This window comes from Apium graveolens, chromosome 7 (assembly GCF_009905375.1).
Source record: "Apium graveolens cultivar Ventura chromosome 7, ASM990537v1, whole genome shotgun sequence".
Classification (NCBI taxonomy): Eukaryota; Viridiplantae; Streptophyta; class Magnoliopsida; order Apiales; family Apiaceae; genus Apium; species Apium graveolens.
In genome coordinates, this window is record NC_133653.1 from 154,087,234 (window position 1) to 154,105,517 (window position 18,284).

Below are 18,284 nucleotides of genomic sequence, written 5' to 3' on the forward strand. Positions count from 1 at the left end.
TGGAAATGGGAACAGATAGCGATGGATTTTGTTGTAGGCTTGCCAAGGACGAAAGCCAATCACGACGCCATTTGGGTAATTATAGACCGACTGACAAAGTCAGCTCATTTCATTTCTATCAATGAGAGATACACAGTCGATAGACTGGTGGACATTTACCTTAAGGAAATAGTAACGCGACATGGAGTCCCAGCGTCCATTGTCTCAGACCGAGACCCAAGGTTCAACTCCAGATTTTGGAGGAGCTTTCAGGAATGTGCGGGGACCAAGTTAAATATGAGTACCGCGTACCATCCCCAAACGGATGGACAGAGTGAAAGGACCATCCAGACACTAGAGGATATGTTGAGAGTCTGTGCAATAGACCTTAAAGGAAGTTGGGATGATCACCTGCCGTTGATCGAGTTTTCTTATAACAATAGCTTTCATGCTAGCATCGGGATGCCGCCTTATGAGGCCTTGTACGGAAGAAGGTGTCGATCTCCCTTATACTGGGATGAAGTAGGAGAGCGGAAGATGCTCGGACCCGAAGTGGTCCAAAGGACCAAAGATATAGTGGATCTTATCAGAGGGCGACTTGTAGCAGCCCAAGACAGACAGAAGAAATATGCAGACCTAGCCCGAAAGGACAAGGAATATGAAGTAGGGGACTTAGTACTGTTGAAAGTATCCCCTTGGAAGGGATTAATGAGGTTCGGAAAGAAAGGAAAACTAAGCCCAAGATACATTGGACCTTTTGAGATATTAAGACGGATTGGAAAGTTAGCTTACGAGCTAGCCCTACCCCCTAATTTGCAACAAGTTCATAATGTGTTCCATGTGTCAATGCTAAGGAGGTATCATCGGGATGCCAGGCACATAGTGGAGTACGAGCAGGTGGATATGCAGCCAGATCTAACTTACGTGGAGAAGCCAGTAAGGATTATGGATACGAAGGAGCAGGTGCTTCGGAACAAAGTGATCAAGCTAGTCAGAGTACTATGGCAGAATCATAATGTGGAAGAATCGACTTGGGAACTAGAGAGCGCAATGCTAGAAAAGTACCCCCAATTGTTTTCTGTTTGATTCCGGGACGGAATCCTTTTAAGGAGGGGAGACTGTAATAACCCCAAAATTTTTCAACTTTTTGTAACCCTTGTGAATAGTGTTTTAGCTGAATGATAAAACTTTTCACGCCACACTATGTAGGGGTTCTGTTATGGATATTCTGGGATTTTATTAGTACTCTATGAAGTATATAAGTGTATGTAAATATCGTCAGAACCCAATTCCGAACACTTTGGTTTTTCCCGGAAATCCATAAGATACGGAGAGAATTGAGTATAAGGTAACAGGATAAAAAGGATTTAAATTAAAGGATTATAATAGAGGATCATAAAAAGGAATATAATGTATTGAGAAAGGTTAAGGGAACCTAAGTAATAAGATCCCGGGTATGATCCTTCAAACGATAAACGAGAACGAAAGTTAAGCGAACCGTATAACAGATCAGCGGTCATTAGGCAAACGATTAGGAAGTTAATCAAAGGGATTAATGGGAGTGATGTCATCCAACCAATAGAAAGAAGACAAGGAAGGAAGGATGACATCATGAGGATGAGGTAAGCATGACATGGGAAGAAGGGAGGTGTGGTTGATTAAGGACCACACAAATTCAAGGGCAAGGTAGTAATTTGCTAAATCAAAAACAAAACCAAGCCAACCAAGCTAGCAAATCATTTCATCAAAAATCAAAAAATCAGCCAAGGCATTGTTCTTCCTTTTAGCTCTCGGCTTTTTGCATTTTTCAAAGCTTAAATTTTCAAAAATCAAGATCCAAGCATCCTTAATTGGTAAGAAAATTCCCTAATCATCCTTATGCTTAGTTATGGCTATATCATGAGTTTAAGCCTTTAATTCTTTCTCTAACTTCTTCATTTAATCAATGAAGAAGACAATGAATAGTGTTTTCAAGTTTAACTTGAATTTTTTCTTGTTTTTCTTAAAGATCCAAGCTTTCCTAAGGCTTCTCCAAGCTTCTTAAGGCTTCCTAGCTCCACCCACCAATCCAAGGAAGGTATACCATTTTCAAACCCTAGGTTCATATATATTATAAGGTGATTTTGATGAGTAGGATGTTATTGTAGTTGTTGTTATGATTAGAGTTTGAGATTTGGAATGGTAGTGAAATGAAATGGTAATTTTATGGTTTTGATTTAAAGAAACTTAAGAATGATTAAAGTAAAGTTTAAGCATAAGTATGAATGGTTAAATTAAATTGGTTGGGGTTGTTATGATGTGATAAGGATGGGTGTTTGTTGTGTGTTGGATTTGAGGATGGTTTGTGTTGATTGTGGATAGTTTAAAAAATGGGAAATCGCGTAAACATAGCCGTCGTAACGTCCGATTTTCTTTGGACTGTTTTTGTGCATAGCATTAGGACCCGAGAACCCCTGCTAAATTGTGACCACTGCCATGTTTAGATAGCTCATGTTACGAGCTTCGTTTTGATATGTAGTTCGTTCGATTCCGATTTACGGTTTAGGAGAAACGACCGTTTCAAGTAACGGCGTTTCGCGAACGAAACTTTTTCCCTCGCCTTACTTTGAAACATAGGTTAAAGACCAAAAAGGGTTAATTAATGTGTGAAACATTTATGGTAAGTGTGTTAGGCAGTTGGTAAGTCATTCGCGAAGGAATCGCTTTAAAACTCGTAAAGATTAAATTATTAAAAATGATGGAGCCGAGGGTACCCGAGTGACTTAAGCAAATCGGTGAGCGCAAAACAAGCGTTAGAGTCTAAGTTAGTTAAAGTATAGATTTACAAGTGATTTTGGTTTAATTCCAACTTACTTGTTGTTTATAGGTTACCAGACTCGTCCCGAGCCTTTCTCACCCCCAAGTCGCTTAGGCAAGTATTCTATCCGATACACTGTTGTTGTGATGTAAATGTATGTTTATGCATTATCTTGTGATATTGCATGATTGTTATTTAGCAAATGTTGCGATATATTGTAGCATGTGATATGGTATATGCATGCCTGTTTTATATTCTTGAGATATATATCTGTTGGTTTATCTGATAATACCTATGCTAAAGGATAGTTGTATCTTGCATATACCCTTAGTATAGGGACTCAAAGGTGAAAATATTTTCTAAAACCGGGAGTCGAGGATCCCGAGTAATCTTGTATATATGGATATGGATATATATATATATATATATTTATATATATATATATGGTAATAGTTTTCCAAACTATTAATCGAATAAGGTTTATTCGATAACTCTAAACTTTATCTTATTTATTGAATATTATTTGAATATTCATTCGAGGGCTTATGACTCTTTTATATTATTTACTGAATATTATTCGAATATTCATTTGAGGATGTATGACTCCTTTATTTTATTTAATGAATATTATTTATAATATTCATTCGAGGTATTATGACTCAGCTTATTTTATTTATTGAATATTATTTAAATATTCATTTGAGGATCTATGACTCCGATTATGTGCTGAAATATATTCTTTATTTTATTAAAGAATAAGGTGTTAATAATCAAACTTATTTTCGATTATTCAACTAAAGATAATACTTTCATATAAGTATATCTTTGGTTATTTAATGTTTATTTCAAGTATAAGTTTTAATACTTCTACTTCTATTATTTTTATAAAGATTATTCTTTATGGGAATATTATATTAAATAATAATATTCAGTCATTTTCTAAATATTCTGGGGACTGATTTACTTCATTAAATCAGCCTTACTCCAAACACTCTTTAAAGTGTTTTCGAGTCTTCAAAATGATTTTTAAAAGTCAGAGCGGATCCCAAAACTCATTTTTATATTTAAGATCTTCCTTTTTAAGGGGATTTAAATACTCGCTCAAAACCTGGGGAATCCGGCTCTGTGGTGTATTTTATATTCGCAACGAGGTTGCAGATTTGGTAAATGAATTGATTACTTGCCCAACGTTCGGGAAGTAAGCCCATCTCATTGAGTCGGCATAAGCGACAGGCCGGGGTACGGTCTATTATTGTGTAAGTGGCTGGGTGGCAGTCCATCAACGCGTGAGGGACCGGGGTACGGTCGAGCGCGAGGTCCTAATGCGGCCAGGGTGATGACCGGTGAGGAATTCATCCATCTACTGGTAGAAAAGGTTACTTATTGGTATCTTTGCCTGATCAGCGAGATATCGGGTTTATGCCAAAATTCTTTTCCTTTCCAAAATTCATTGGATGTTTCGAACTCTGTTCATACTTCACATAACAGAGGTTCCAGGAAATGTTTTCGGGATATATATATATGTGGATATATATATATATCGGGACTAAATAAAGTATCTCATAACTTTTTCATTCAATAATATTTCAAAGATTGAATCTATTCAAGTCTTAACTTGTGGTCTCATCTATGGGATGTTTTTCTTAAAACTTATAATACTTTGAACGGTGGCAGTTCAAGTAACTTTATATGATATAAGTGTGGTGAAGTATTGGTAGCTTCATTCCTTGTTTTTACTTATATCTAGCAAGTAATTATCTTGCATATGATAGAGATGCTATTAAGTATCCATTTAGATACTTATATTATTGTTATCACTATACATATTATCTTGCGAGCTGTAAGGCTCACTCTTGCTTTATTTCTTCATCACACAACAACAGTTAGGAGAGATGGCCAGACTCCAGCAGACCCAGCGCAAGCGCGTGGGAAGCGTCCCGCGTCTTCCCGCTGATGTTGTAGCTGCTATAGCTGCAGAGGTAGATCCATTGTAGTTTAGACCATCTACTTTTGAGAATCAAATTATGTATAATTATAACTTGTGGCAGATAATGGCAATTAACTGTAAATTATCAAGTAATCATTTTGGGTTGTAATAATTTTAAATTGTGGATTCAAAGACTTGTACTTATTTCAATTTCATCTCTGAGACTATAACGGGTTGTGGTGTGTGTTAGTGTGGGGTCACAGTATGAGGTTATTTATTATTAATTAAGTGAAGTGATATTGTGGAAAGAAAGACCGTGACAACCCGGATCCCCGACCCCGGATCTGGGGGTGGTACACTCAACATTCTAAAAGATCCGGTTCAGGACAAGGAAAGTCTACTAGTGTTCATGAAGTTAAGCACAAGACTAATGCTGATGCTCCTGAAACTGGTGATGTTACAATCTCTAACTTATTAGATGCTAAAGGATTATTCTTTCCTTACAGACACAAGGAAAAAGGTGAAGAGATTATTTTATATTACAAAGATAAGAGGTTTGAGCAAAAGAATGCCAGAAGTGCTCTTGGGTTGATAACTAAAGAATTTCCTGATTTAACAACTGAAGAAGCAGTTATGCAACAGAAGGAGTTATTAGCTCAAATTGAAGCTGAAGCAAACACCTCTAAAGGAAGAGGAAAAAGAGGTGGAAGAACTACAAGAGCCAGAAGAAGAGGAAAAGGAAGAATTTCAAATTCAGGTCGAGATTCTGTAATTGATTCTGCATTTCTGAATGTTCTATTGTTGGGAATATGTTGTGAACTTGATGATTACATTAACAAAACACCTTAGTAGATTTAACTTAGTGAAAAATGTAGCACTCGATGGATGATCAAATATAGTCCCGACGGATGACTCAATATAGTCCCGACAGATGATGATTTGACATCCATCGAGTGAGTAGCTTATGTAAAAATAAGTATTGTAACACATTTCTGTGAACAACTTTGTATAGATCATGTAGTAGCATATGAGTCATGTTGACTATTATTAGATATGCAGAATAGGCTGATTAATTGTAAATATGAGATGTCTTGTAATTCTGCATAAGTGAAATGAAGTAAAGTGTTAAATAGCTACCCGACGGATGATCAACAAAGTAACCCGACGGATGATCAACAAAGCAACCCGACGGATGATCAACAAAGCTACCCGACGGATTACAAGCATGTACCCGACGGATGATCAATTCAAATATCTGTTGACAGTGACAAGACAGTCACATGCGTTGGGTGTTTACAAAAGGAATGTGGGAGCCTGTTTAACAGGAAATGAAGAACAAAGAAGCATTACCATTTCCATGCAACTTAAGAAGATTTTCAAAGGTGCTGGAATAGAGTAGTGAAGCAGCATGAAGTTTGACTTGATAGTTTTGTTTTATTATCCTGTCTTATTACCATGTAAACTTGGTGATATATAAACCAAGTGTAGCTAGTGAAACAAAGAACTAAGCAAATACTTTTAGAAGAGAAATAGAAAAAGCTGTAACTGTTAAGAATTTTTCTGTAGTTTATTTGTTCACTTGTAAAGCAGCTGTGAGACAATTTGTTCTTCATAGAGTTCTTGTTCTTCATAGAGTTCTTAAATCGATATATATATATATATATATCTGGTGGATACTTTCAAATTCACCAGAAAGTTTTAAAAACTTGTGTTTTTATTACTTTGTGTTTTTGATTTATTTAACTTGCGATTCCGCACCTTGCAAATTAAAACACTTATATATATAGTTTGAGTTAGAACATTTTATAGTTCAAGAAAAAGTTTACTAGAATCAAATTCAACCCCCCTTTCTGTAATTCTTGCTGCATTGTTAGGGACTAATAATTGGTATCAGAGCAAGCTCTTGAAGCACAAAGAGTTTAAAGATCACAACTAAGAGCAAGATGAACAAGAAGGATATTAGAGTCAAGATTCCTTTTCTGGACAAAGATAATTACCATCACTGGAAGGTGAAGATGCATCTTCATTTACTTTCTCAAGATGAGGCCTATGTGGATTGCATAGAGAGAGGTCCTCGTGTACCGATGAGAGCTGCAACTGGAAATGAGCCATCAGTTCTGAAGCCAAGGCATGAATGGTTAGATCCTGATATTGAACAAGTCAGGAAAGACAAGAAGACCATGATTATTTTATTCAATGGAGTTGATGGTGACATGTTTGACAATATCATCAATTGCAAGATAGCTAAGGAGGTTTGGGACACCATTCAAATAATTTGTGATGGCACTGAACAAGTTAGAGAAAATAAGATGCAATTACTAATTCAGCAATATGAGCATTTCTACTATGAAGAAGGTGAAACTCTCACTGATATCTTTAGTAGATTTCAAAAGCTACTAAATGCTCTGAAGCTGCATGGAAGAGTCTACCAAACCAAAGATTCTAACCTCAAATTCCTGAGATCCCTTCCAAAGAATGGAAACCAATGACAGTCTCCTTAAGAAATTCACAAGAATACAAGGAGTTTACACTAGAGAGACTGTATGGAATTCTAAAGACTTATGAGCTTGAAATAGAGCAAGATGAAAGAATGGAGAAAGGGAGAAAGAAAGGAGGGTCCATTGCATTGGTTGCTGAGTTAGAGAAAGAGAAGGAGATGAAGATAGAAGCTGTTGAGTCCACTTCAAAGGTCTGTGAAAACAAGGGAAAGGGGCTGGTAGCAGAAAATGAAGATTCTTTGAGCCAAGATGATATGGATGATATTGATGAACATCTTGCATTTCTTTCTAGAAGATTTGCCAAGCTCAAGTTCAAGAAGAACTTTGGAGCAGCTAAGCCAAATAGAAACATGGTGGATAAATCAAAATTCAAGTGTTTCAAATGTGGCTTGGAAGGGCACTTTGCCAGTGAGTGTAGAAAGTCAGATTCCAGCAAAAAGAAGTTTGAGCCGGTGGATTATAAAGAAAAGTATTTTGAGTTACTCAAACAAAAGGAAAGAGCTTTTATTACACAAGAAAATGACTGGGCAGCAGATGGTTTGGATGAGAATGAAGATGTCAGCTATGTCAATCTAGCCCTAATGGCCAAGTCTGATGAAACAGAGACACGTTCTTCAAGTAATCGGGTAATCACCACTAACCTTGCACATTTATCTAAAGCTGAGTGTAATGATGCAATAAATGACATGTCTACAGAATTATATCACTTGTGTGTTACACTTAAGTCCCTCACTTAGGAAAATGCTAAAATCAAAGAAAATAATTTGTTTTTAAGTGAGAGGAATAATGTGCTAGAGTCTCAGTTTATTGAATATGAAAAATTGAGAATAGAATGTAAGATTGCTAAGGAAGAATTTGTAACACCCCCAGATCCGGGGTCGGGGATCCGGGTCGTCACGGTCTTTCTTTCCACACTATCACTTCACTTAATTAATAATAATAACCTTATGTTGTGACCCCACACTAACACACACCACAACCCGTTATAGTCTCAGAGATGAAATTGAAATAAGTACAAGTCTTTAAATCCACAATTTAAAAGTTATTACAACCCAAAATGATTACTTGATAAATTTACAGTTAATTGCCATTATCTGCCACAAGTTATAATTATACATAATTGATTCTCAAAAGTAGATGGGCTGATCTACAATAGATCTACCTCTGCAGCTATAGCAGCTACAACATCATCGGGAAGACGCGGGACGCTTCCCACGCGCTTGCGCTGGGTCTGCTGGAGTCTGGCCATCTTTCCTAACTGTTGTTGTGTGATGAAGAAATAAAGCAAGAGTGAGCCTTACAGCTCGCAAGATAATATGTAGTGATAACAATAATGTAAGTATCTAACTGGATACTTACTAGAATCTTTTATCATGCGTAAGATAATTACTTACTAGATATAAGTAAAAACAAGGGATGAAGTTACCAAATACTTCACTATACTTATATCATATAAAAAGCTGCTTGAACTACCACTGTTCAAAGTATAATGAGCTTTCAACAGTTCATCAGATAGATGAGACTACAAGACAAGATTTGAATAGATTAAATCTTTGAAATATTATTAAAGGAAGTGAAGTTATGATATACTTCATTAAGTTCTGATATATATATATATATCCACATATACATCTTCTTTATACGTTTCCTGAAAACCTCTGTCATGTAAAGTATGAACAGAGTTTGAAACATCCAATAAATTTTGGGAAAGGAAAAGAATTTTAGCATAAACCAGGTATCTCGCTGATCAGACAAAGATACCAATAAGTAACCTTTTCTACTAGTAGATGGACGAATTCCCCACTGGTCATCACCCTGGTCTCAATAGGACCTTATGCTGGACTGCCACTCAGCCACTTATGCATTTGATGGACTCCCACTGAGCCACTTGCGCTATCATGGACGCCCACTGAGCCCATGTTGCTTATGCCGACTCAATAGATGGACTTACTTCCCGAACTTTGGGTAAGTAATCAATTCATTTACCAAAACTGCAACCTTGTTATGAATATAAAATACACCACAGAGCCGGATCCCTCAGGTTTTGAGCGAGTATTTAAATCCCCTTAAAAAGGAAGATCTTAAATATAAAAATGAGTTTTGGGATCCGCTCTAACTTTTAAAAATCATTTTGAAGACTCGAAAACACTTTAAAGAGTGTTTGGAGTAAAGCTGATTTAATGAAGTAAATCAGTCCCCAGTATATTTAGAAAATATCTGAATATTATTATTTAAATAATATTCCCATAAAAAATAATCTTTATAAAAATAATTGAAGTAGAAGTATTAAAACTTATACTTGAAACGAGTATTAAATAACCAAAGATATACTTATACGAAAGTACTATCTTTATTTGGATAATCGAAAATAAGTTTGATTATTGACACCTTATTCTTTAATAAAATAAAGAATATATTGCAGTAATAAGCGGAGTCATAATACCTCGAATGAATATTATAAATAATATTCATAAAATAAAGGAGTCATACATCCTCAAATGAATATCCAAGTAATATTCAATAATGACATAAAAGAGTCATAAGCCCTTGAATAATATTCGAAATAATATTCAATAAATAATATAAAGAGTCATAAGCCCTCGAATGAATATTCAAAATAATATTCAATAAATAAAATAAAGTTATCGAATAAACCTTATTCGATTAATTGTTTTGAAAACTATAACCATATATATATATAAATATATATGTATATAGTTACATATATACAAAATCTACTCGGGATCCTCGACTCCCGGTTTAGAAAATATTTCCGCCTTTTTGGGTCCCTATACTAAGGGTATATGCAAGTTACCGCTATCCTCTAGCATAGGTATTATCAACTGAATAAGCATTTGAACCAAAAGATATATAAATCAAGAATACGAAACAGGCATGCATATATACCATATCACATGCTACAATATATCGCAAGAATCTGCTATAACAAATATGCATTTAACGCAAGATCATGCATATGCACAAATACATCACAACAACAGTATAACGGGTAGAAATCTTGCCTGAGCGACTTGGGGTGATAAAAGGCTCGGGACGAAACTGGTAACCTATAAACAACAAGTAAGTTGGAATTAAACCAAAGTCACTTGTAATTCTATACGTTAACTAACTTAGACTCTAACGCTTGTTTTGCGCTTACTGATTCGCTTAAGTCACTCGGGTACCCTCGGCTCCACCATTTTTAATAATTTAACCTTTATGAGTTTTAAGGCGATTCCTTCGCGAGTGTCTTACCAACTGCCTAACACACTTACCATAAATGTTTCATACATTACTTAACCCTTTTTGGTCTTTAACCTATGTTTCAAAGTAAGGCGAGGGGAAAAGTTTCGTTCGCGAAACGCCGTTACATGAAACGGTCGTTTCTCCTAAACCGTGCATCGGAATCGAACGAACTACATATCAAAACGAAGCTCGTAACATGAGCTATCTAAACATGGCAATGGTCATAATCTAGCAGGGGGTTCTCGGGTCCTAATGTTATGCACAAAAACAGTCTAAGGAAAATCGGACGTTACGACGGCTATGTTTACGCGATTTCCCAATTTAAAACCATTCAAAACCAACCCAATTCAACCTCAAATCCAACATACAACCAACATCCATCCTTATCACATCATAAAAACCCCAACCAATTCAATTTTAACATTCATACTTATGCCTAAGCTTAACTTTAACCATACTTAAGTTCTTTTAATCAAAATAACAACATCTACCATTCCATTTCACTACCATTTCAAATTCCAAACTCTAAATCACAACATCAAGCTACAATATCACCCTACTAATCAAAATCATCTTATAATACATAGGAATCTAGGGTTTGGAGATGATATACCTTCCTTGAAGTGGTGGGAGGAGCTAGGAAGCCTTAAGAAGCTTTGAGAAGCCTTAGGAATGCTTGGATCTTCAAGGAAAATAAGAAAAAATTCAAGTTAAAAACTTGAAAACACTATTCATAGTCTTCTTCTTTGATTAAATGAAGAAGATTGAGAAGGAATTGATGGCTTAAACTCATGATATAGCCCTAACTAAGCATGAAGATGATTAGGGAATTAACTCACCAATTTAGGAAGCTTGGATCTTTGATTTTGAATTTTCTTGCCTTTTGCAATAGTAAAAAGCCGAGAGCTCTTCAAGAACAATGCCTTGGTTTCTTTTTGATTTTTGATGAAGAATGAATTTGCTTGGCTTGGTTGATTTGTTTTTGTGTTTGATTTAGTCAATTACCTATTTGCCCTTGATTTTTTGTGGTTAAAAAGCCACCACATCTCCTTCCTTCCCATGTCATGCCCATGTCATGTGGTGATGTCATCCTTCCCTCCTTGTCCTCTTCTCATTGGTTGGGTGACATCACTCTCTCTAATCCCTTTGATTAACTCCCTAATTGTTTGCCTAATGACCGCTGATCTGTTATACGGTTCGCTTAACTTTCGTTCTCGTTTATCGTTTGAAGGATCATACCCGGGATCTTATTACTTAGGTTCCCTTAACCTTTCTCAATACATTATATTCCTTTTTATGATCCTCTATTATAATCCTTTAATTTAAATCCTTTTTATCCTGTTACCTTATACTCAATCCTTTCCGTATCTAGTGGATTTCTGGGAAAAACCAAAGTGTTCGGAATTGGATTCTGGCGATCTTTACATACACTCATATACCATATAGAGTACTAATAAAATCTCAGAATATCCATAATAGAACCCCTACATAGTGTGGCATGAAAATTTTTCTCATTCAGCAAAAACACTATTCACAAGGGTTACAAAAAGTTGAAAATTTTGGGGGTTATTACAGTCTCCCCTCCTTAAAAGGATTCCGTCCCGGAATCAAACAAAAAAAAAATGGGGGTACTTTTCTAGCATTGTGCTCTCTAGTTCCCAAGTTGATTCTTCCACATTATGATTCTGCCATAGTACTCTGACTAGCTTGATCACTTTGTTCCGAAGCACCTGCTCCTTCTTATCTATAATCCTTACTGGCTTCTCCACGTAAGTTAGATCTGGCTGCATATCCACCTGCTCGTACTCCACTATGTGTCTGGCATCCCGATGATACTTCCTTAGCATTGACACATGGAACACATTATGAACTTGTTGCAAATTAGGGGGTAAGGCTAGCTCGTAAGCTAACTTTCCAATCCGTCTTAATATCTCAAAAGGTCCAATGTATCTTGGGCTTAGTTTTCCTTTCCTTCCGAACCTCATTAATCCCTTCCAAGGGGATACCTTTAGCAGTACTAAGTCCCCTACTTCATATTCCTTGTCCTTTCGGGCTAGGTCTGCATATTTCTTCTGTCTGTCTTGGGCTGCTACAAGTCGCCCTCTGATAAGATCCACTATATCTTTGGTCCTTTGGACCATTTCGGGTCCGAACATCTTCCGCTCTCCTACTTCATCCCAGTATAAGGGAGATCGACACCTTCTTCCGTACAGGGCCTCATAAGGCGGCATTCCGATGCTAGCATGAAAGCTATTGTTATAAGAAAACTCGATCAACGACAAGTGATCATCCCAACTCCCTTTAAAGTCTATTGCACGGACTTTCAACATATCCTCTAGTGTCTGGATGGTCCTTTCACTCTGCCCATCCGTCTGGGGGTGGTACGCGGTACTCATATTTAACTTGGTCCCCGCACATTCCTGAAAGCTCCTCCAAAATCTGGAGTTGAACCTGGGGTCTCGGTCTGAGACAATGGACGCTGGAACTCCATGTCGCGTTACTATTTCCTTAAGGTAAATGTCCACCAGTCTATCGACTGTGTATCTCTCATTGATAGGAATGAAATGAGCTGACTTTGTCAGTCGGTCTATAATTACCCAAATGGCGTCGTGATTGGCTTTCGTCCTTGGCAAGCCTACTACAAAATCCATCGCTATCTGTTCCCATTTCCATTCGGGAATCTCCAGGGGTCATAAGAGTCCACTGGGTCTCTGGTGCTCTGCTTTTACCCTTTGGCAAGTCAAACATTTGTTTACCCATTCTGCTACGTCCCTCTTCATGTTGGGCCACCAGTAATATTCCTTCAAATCCCTATACATCTTGGTACTTCCCGGGTGAATGGAATACCTTGAACTATGGCTTTCATCCAATATCTCATCTTTACGCTCTTGAACATTCGGAACCCAAATCCGGTAGGAGTACCTCATTATCCCTTTATCATCTTTCTCAGTATGGATCTCCTCTCCAGTCATTGACTCTCTGCCTTTATTCATTATTTTCTCCTGGCACAATCTGATCTTTTCCAATAACTCTGGCTGCATTGAGATCTCAAAAAGCTTTTCAGTTCCGGTTCCAGTTACCTTTACTTCTATTTCCATTTTCTCAAAATCCCTTATCAATTCTTCCGAAGTCGTTAACATTCTGAGTTTTTCCTTTCTACTAAGGGCATCAGCCACCACATTGGCTTTCCCTGGATGATAGAGAATCTCACAATCATAGTCCTTAATTAGTTCTAACCATCTCCTCTGGCGCATGTTGAGCTCTTTCTGCGTAAATATGTACTTGAGGCTCTTATGTTCTGTGAAAATCTCGCACTTCTTTCCATACAAGTAGTGCCTCCAAATTTTTAAGGCAAATACTATTGCCGCGAGCTCAAGGTCATGAGTAGGATATCTAACCTCGTATTCCTTCAATTGTCTCGACGCATACGCAATCACTTTACCGTGCTGCATAAGCACACATCCTAATCCTTTGTGCGACGCATCACTATATATCACAAAATCTCCTTTTCCGTCCGGCAATGCCAATACCGGAGCCGTTATCAACCTTTTCTTTAATTCCTGAAAACTATTCTCACATTTCTCCGTCCATTCAAACTTCTCTGTCTTACGAGTAAGTCGTGTCAAAGGGGCTGCGATCTTCGCAAAGTCCTGTACAAATCTACGATAGTAGCCGGCCAGTCCTATGAAACTCCTTACCTCTGTGGGTGTGGTTGGCCTTTCCCAATTTGAGACCACCTCTATCTTGGAGGGGTCGACCAATACTCCTTCTTTATTGATCACATATCCTAAAAACTGTACTTCATTCCGCCAGAATTCACACTTCAAGAATTTGGCATATAACTGTTCCTCTCTGAGTATTCCTAGAGCTATTTTCAAATGCTCTGCATGTTCTGTCTCAGTCCTTGAGTAGATCAAAATATCATCAATAAAAACTATCACACATTTGTCCAAGTACTTCTTAAATACTCTATTCATTAAATCCATGAAAGCCGTTGGGGCGTTGGTTAATCCAAAGGACATTACCAAGAACTCATAATGCCCATATCTGGTACGGAACGCTGTCTTGGAAATATCTTCGGGTTTAATCTTTAGTTGGTGATATCCAGTTCTCAGGTCGATCTTGGAAAAATAAACAGCATCCTTTAGCTGGTCGAACAGATCGTCTATTCTAGGTAATGGGTACCTGTTCTTTATGGTTAGCTTATTCAACTCTCGATAGTCTATGCACAGCCTCATGCTCCCATCTTTCTTCTTAACAAATAAAACTGGTGCTCCCCATGGAGACACACTGGGTCTTATCATACCCTTATCCAAGAGTTCCTGCAATTGGATAGCTAATTCCTTCATTTCTAACGGGGCTAACCGGTAAGGTGCTTTTGAAACTGGCGCCGTCCCTGGGGCCAACTCAATAGCAAATTCAATCACTCTATTGGGTGGTAATCCCGGAAGGTCTTGTGGGAATACATCTTCAAATTCGTTGACTACTGGAATATCTTGTAAGTTAGGCACCTCCTTTTGCGTGTCCACCACATAGGCTAGGTAGGCCTCACTTCCTTTTCGTAGCATCCTTTTGGCCTGGGCCATAGTCAAAAATTTCTGCGTCTGCCTCTTTCCTCTAAATATAACTTCTTTCTTTCCTGGGACATTTAGCTTAACTTTCTTCCCTTTACAGTCTATCTGAGCATCATTGCTAGATAGCCAGTCCATTCCCAAAATTACATCAAACTCCCCTAATTTAAAAGGAATCAGATCAACACTAAAGGATTGCTCCCTTATGCCTATCTCACAGGCGGGGTGAATCTGGTTAACAGGAATAATTTCATGATTGGCTATTTCTACTTGCAAGGGTTCTATCAAGGGTTCAGCCTTAAGTCTTAACTTACGCGCAAAGTCCTTTGATATAAAAGATTTAGTTGCTCCCGAATCAAATAAAACATTTGCACTGACTGAATTTAGAGAAAGGGTACCTGCTATCACATCTGAATCTTTCATAGTATCCTGGACTGTCATGTTGAAAGTCCTCACAGTAGGTGGCTTATTAGAAGCAGCCCTGCTTGCTCCCGAAGCTGCTGGTTTGTTCATTGGGCATTCCCTCTTCCAATGACCTGGGCGTCCACACTGATGACAAGTGGTGGTTGGAATGACGGCAGGGGTTGATGATGGGCACTTAGTTGAATAGTGGCCTTCCCGACCGCACTTAAAGCAGGTTACTGGCTTTCCTTTACACTCCCCAGTGTGATTTCTTCCACATATGTTACAGGCTGGCAATGGGGGTCGAGACTGGTTGGAATAGGACATTCTTGATTTCTGGCCGCCCTGGCTCACACTCACACTCATTGGCCGCTTAAACCCAGTGTTCCTTCCTGGTAGGGACACTGCTCCTCGATTAAATCTAGTTGGGAAGCTCCTTCCTGTGGAACCTCCACCCATGCTCATACTTTTCTTCTTTATTCCTTTCTTCTCTCTTTCCTTCTGCATCTGTTCACTTCCAACTTCTACAATCATTGCCTTTTGCACCAGAGTGGCATAGTCCGTAAGCTCAAGGATTGCCACCCTATTCTGAATCCACGGTTTCAGTCCCTGCTGAAACCTCCTAGCTTTCTTTTCCTCGGTGCTCACAAACTCCGGCATAAACCTTGATAACTCAGTAAATTTCGCTTCGTACTCTGCTACAGACAAGTTATTCTGCTTTAGCTCCAAGAACTTGAGCTCCATCTGGTTTTCCATAAACCTCGGGAAATAATTTCCCAGAAACAACTGGCTAAATCTCTCCCAGGTTATAATAGCATCAGTCTCCATGTTTTTCTTGGCCTCCCACCAGTAGTTAGCTTCTCCTTTCAGAAGGTAGGTAGCAAATACAGTCTTCTGTGCCTCATCGGTACTCAAAATCTCAAAGGATTTCTCCATTTCCTTTAACCATGCCCTTGCCTCAACTGGGTCGGCTGATCCGTGGAACTCAGGGGGCTTAAGGGTCTTAAAAGCCCTGAAAGAGTTTGCCACAGTATTGTTATTTCCTTGAGGGGGTGGGTTGGGTTGACGTTCCAAATTCTGCCTTAGGAGTTGCATGAACTGGCCCATGGGATCCATGCCTGGGTTTGGTACTGGTTGCTCAACCTCGGTTTCTCCTTCTTCGGCCTCTATCTCAAATCCCTCAACATCATATGTTTCCTCTTCCTCTTCATACAGGGAGTCATCCTGTTCCACATAATCCTCATCTTCCTCTTCACTGTGTTCCTGGTTCCTATCATCCTGGTTATGGCTTCCCTGGTCCTCAGATCCAGGGTTCGCCCTAGTTCCAATCTTTCTTGGCGGCATGATTCTGATAATCAAAAAAAATTATTAGGAAATTCAACGTTAGGTCACAATCATATACAACATTGTGCCTTGCACAGCTTCATAATGGGGAGAACGTATATCGCAATTCTATTATTTTAAGAAAGTTCTAATACGAAGTGCAGTAATAATAATGATAAAAACAGTGATCCCGTCACTAATGAACTGAACCAAAGGAAATAAATATATACATAATGCGAGAAATACATAGTTTGATCTGGTCAAAAGTACAACAGTGCTACAGTCATCTGTCCCAAAAGTGATACACAAGAGTCTATCTGTCTAGTCAGAAAAAGGGATGCTATATACAAGTCAACTATCCCGGAAAATTGGCTCTTACTAAGGCCTCGGCTAACTAGACAACTAGACTATTTCATCATCAATCCTGAATCACACACCGGAGCGGGTCAACTCCCATACCCTTTCCATCGCACGACGAAAGATATAGTCGGCCTGCCGCCTGGAGATCCTACCATGCCTGTCCCCCTGGAGCGATCTGAGCCTCGCTCGGGATGTGAGCTCTATCCCCGTAAGCTCCCTCCTCAAGGATCGGGGTATAGAAGCCCTAGTCTCATAAGCTCGGGTACGCCTACCCGCCCTCTCTACATCCAACTCCCTCCTGGCCTCATCCAGTCGGCCCTCGGCAACAGCCACTCGGGTCCTCAGAACATCCTGAACATATCCATGAGCTAACGAAGACTGCCTGTGGGCAGGGTCAAGAGGTGGTGAATCTGGAGCCGCTGAGGGTGCCTCCTCGGTCTGCCTAGGCTCGGAAGTATGGGCCTCTGAGCTGTCATCATCGGGAATCCAAGATAGTGGTGGAGGGGTAGGGGCTCTGACCACCGGAAGTGTGGGTAATGGGGTACCAGCATACACTACCATAGGTCCAACACGCTCCTCAGCTACTAAGACCTCATCCGGGTCCTCCTCATCTGGAATAGCAATAACCTCTGTCTCTTACTCCTCTGAGGGGTCCTCCTCATCTGAAATAGCAATGACCTCCGTCTCTGACTCCTCTGAGGGGTCCTCCTCATCCTCCTCCATCTCAGGCTCCTCCTGGTCCTCAACATCTAGCAGTGCCTCATCATGCTCACGCTCGAACATCTCAGGGTCCTCTATCTCAGGCGCCTACACATTAAACGAGCTAAGTTACTATCATGATACTTATAAGGGTTCCCTTAAGGGTTTTAACTGTCAGCACTACTTTAAGTAGTCCGACCATGAACTTGGCAAGAGTTCTTATTATCTTTGTGAGTTTATTATTATATCGTCGCATCATCTCTGAGGTTTATAACGCTTAGCTCTGATACCATTTCTGTAACACCCCCAGATCCGGGGTCGGGGATCCGGGTCGTCACGGTCTTTCTTTCCACACTATCACTTCACTTAATTAATAATAATAACCTTATGTTGTGACCCCACACTAACACACACCACAACCCGTTATAGTCTCAGAGATGAAATTGAAATAAGTACAAGTCTTTAAATCCATAATTTAAAAG